Genomic DNA, 3,903 nt, shown 5'->3' on the forward strand with positions numbered 1-3,903 from the left:
TTCTTTCTTTCTTTCTTTCTTTCTTTCTTTCTTTCTTTCTTTCTTTCTTTCTTTCTTTCTTTCTTTCTTTTTCAGAGATTGATCTCAGGCCCTTGCGCTTGCCAGGGAAGCAATGATTCAACTGAGCTATCTCCCCAGCCCCTCCATATTCATGATCTCCCTGAATTCAGTGTGTGTACTTATTAGAAATTTCTTGTGGACTCCAGGAATAATATCTGAGTAAATGAAAAGAATGGAGCAGCTACTAAACCTTAGGGGACACAATACATCAACAAATTTTCCCAAATAGGGTATTAAACATTTTACTATAATATAAATGCTTCATTTAGAGAACAATATAAATTTATTTAAAATTATAGTCCTCCTCTCCAGAGGGATCAACAGGGATAATCATGAAAGACTGAAAATTCTGGAGCTACTGAAGATAAACAATGAAAAGAATAGATTATATCAATATAGCTAGAAAACTAACATTTAAATATTCTGGTATTTATTGGGAACAAAATTAGCAAAGCCAAGTAAGGAGTGTCTGTGCCTTTATAATGTTGGTAAAATAATATTCTTGATGTGCTTCCTAATTCAATTTTCTTCCACTTCTGCTATCATGTATTTCCCCTGTATAATTCTTAACCTTTAATAATTGAAGTGCTGCTTGCTCATTATGGGCCTGCTAGAGAGGGAGAGAATGCCATGCCTAGATGAAACATTTGCCCACTCCAGGTGGAAGATGACAAATCAATTAAACTAAACTAACAAAAACACTTTAATATTTTAGGCAGGTCCTAGTCTCCATGAAATATTGAAAGTATCAGCTGCTATACTTTAAAAAGTTAAATATTATGATTATTTTGTTACACAAAATATCTATCAGATAAGAAGACAGAAAGAGTTATTATGAATGATAAAAGCACATGCACATTTGTACTTTCAAATGCACAGTTTTAAAGAACAAACAGCCTTTATGTCTACCTTTACCTATGAGCTACTGAGGTAGGAAACATGGTACGATAAAAGCCAAATCCCACACACTGATCACCATGGCCTATGAAGACCGGGGCTGCAGTGGCAGAGCAGGGTCTGCTGTAGGCATGAGCCCAGTGGAAGCTCCGGAGCCATGAGTCCTCCAAAAGCTCAGCCGAGAACAAATTCCATCTAGCAACAGTGTAATAGCATGGCCATCATGACTTGTAAAAGTTCTCAAGACTTTGGGGAAGGAACATCTCAAACAAGAATAATTTCACAAGCAAGTTTAGATATCAGGGATGCTGGAACAATTTTCCTCACATCCAAATATGTTTTTCTCATCAGGGGTACTGCTGGCTAAATTCTAAAATACCTTTATCTGTATGAAAATATAAATGATGAAATAATTTTACAAAAATATTGTTAATTTGTTAATATATTGCAAATTTCAGTAGATTTTATTCAATGGATTTTGTTAGTTCCTGATATATTGATATATATCATATATACCCTATATATGTAATATATGATATATAATACATAATATCATATACATTTATGTTAACCAAATGCATACAAAGACAGAGACTATTAGTTATCAACTTTGAATGCTCAAAGTTTAAAGATAGTAAGTGCTAAGATTGCAGCCTAAACCAGGACTGGTGGTGCACACCTACATTCCCAGCACTTGGGAGACTGAAGAGCCAGTAGGATCATTGAGAATTCAAGGCCAGCTTGGGCTGTGAGTTCAAGGCCAGTCTGAATTACAGAGCCAGATCCTGTCTCAAAAGGCCAAAAAGAAAATTAATTCATTTAATGAAATTGCAGCATAGCAATTCTGGTTTGTTAAACATCCCTCTACACTACATCATGACGACTTCAACCAACAAACAGACTTTGAGCTACAACATGAAAAGTGAGTGAGTTTTGTCCAGCTATATAAAACAAGGTCAATCATCTTAGAAAAGTGGAAGATTATATTATTAAACATTACTGACTATTGAGGTTACAGTTGAATTTGATTCCTCTCTTCCAATCAATTCCAGGTGGAATAGAATGAAAACAGTGGCATCTGCAATATTAAAAAACCTATAAGGAAGAAAACTCTAAGCACAAGGACCTAGGTTCAATCCTCACCACCACCAAAAAACTAGAAGCATATAAAGGAAAGCACATTTTTATTGTTTCGACCACTTTGGTCAGTCCCAGTTCATGAAAAAAGACAGTCTGACTCAGCTATCAGCCACATCAGCCCTATACGATACCATACACAGCTAAGCAGATTCAGAAATATGCTCTACTTTTAACTTTCTGAACTATTATCTCATCAATTGAAAAGACAAGAGAACAAGGGCTTGCATGGCTATTCAAATAAAGAGAAACGTGTTCAGAACTTACTGATCCTGCTCCTTACGCCAGTGCAGGTTAAACCTTCTTCTTAAGGCCACACAACATGATCTGTTCTTGAATTTATAAAAGCAATAAAAATAAATACATAGGCTTTTCATTAGGGCATATATGGCTTCTTGATTAGGATGGATCTTGTTGGAAATTCCATTTTCTGCTGATAGCCTTGCATGGCAGACTAACTGCTGGCTATAACGGTTGTCCTCGTTATGCTACGCCTACCCAGCCCTGGGGAAATGTTCTTCCCTAGTCACCATGCTGCTTAATAGTGATTTTTTAAAACAGTTCCATTGATTTATACAGGTTTTGTAATTTGTGTCCTTCCTATTTGTATTTTCCAGCTCTCCAGATTCTTAATGTGGGTTTTATGCCTTATCATTTAGTGGAGTCACGATCCCAGAGCTATTGGAGAAGCTCAAGATGCTTAATTGTTGACCTTGCTGAATCCTACTGTGTAAAATCTAGTTGTCCACAGAATAAAATCTCAGCAGGGCAAAGAATACAGATTACATATAATTATAGACAGTAGCTTTCAGAGGAAATGAATCTGAACTCCTACGGTCCATAAGATTGACTGGGACCTTCCACTTAGAAAGGCTGTGTTGTACCTATTTTTAAAAAAGGGTAAATTGCATAAACATCATCTCCTTTGATAGAAAAAAGTTTAATTAGCTGGTTGTAGAATGAAGAGAATAATTTAAATTTTTCATATTATTTGAGAAAACTTTTAAAGCTTTTCAGAAGTGACCATATGCAAATAAAACATATTCTGTACATATAAAAGTGGCATTTTCTTTATCTGTGTGATACTTAAACAAGAAATCAACAATAGTTTTAAATTGCTTTTCACCATGGATATCATGAAATAGATTGGAAGAGCCAGCTTCAATAAAAATAAAAAAAAAAACAGAAAAAAAAGAAAAAACAGGTTCAGGAAGTGATAAAACGCTGTAAATAAAATAATTGTATTAGAAACATCTCACACATATCTTTTAAGCTTCTCTCTGCACTAAAATGCTCTACCTAGAAGAATTTGGGCTAATTCTGTTGGCACAACTATGCACATATTTTAAATAGTTTTAAAAATTTGCCCTCATAGTTTTCCTCAATATCTAGACTCTATCTTTTCAGAAGATTTTTCTCAGGACTATGGTATATAAACATATTTAGGTAGACTGTAAGGTATAAAGAGCTAATGCTATGAGTTTTTGCTTTTTTAAACTTAAGGATATTTTTAAAAAAAATAAATCAAATATGAAAATTATAGATGTTTATATTTTCTTCTCAGCATGCAGAATCTTAAATATCTGATTATACTGAAAGAAATAAAAATAATATTATCAGACAAAGCTACTAAAAATAATGGCATGTTCTATTTGATAATAAATCACAAGAAATAAAAAACACTTATATAAAATTATAAAAACATTAACTTCTAATTGCATGATTAATGCTTACTAAAGAATGTACGTTGGGTTTATGTTCTGTTATTTCAATAGCAATGTGGCAGCTCATTTCAATATTTTTTTTTTA

The sequence above is a fragment of the Octodon degus genome, unplaced genomic scaffold, assembly GCF_000260255.1.
Source record: "Octodon degus isolate 3935 unplaced genomic scaffold, OctDeg1.0 scaffold00099, whole genome shotgun sequence".
Taxonomy (NCBI): Eukaryota; Metazoa; Chordata; class Mammalia; order Rodentia; family Octodontidae; genus Octodon; species Octodon degus.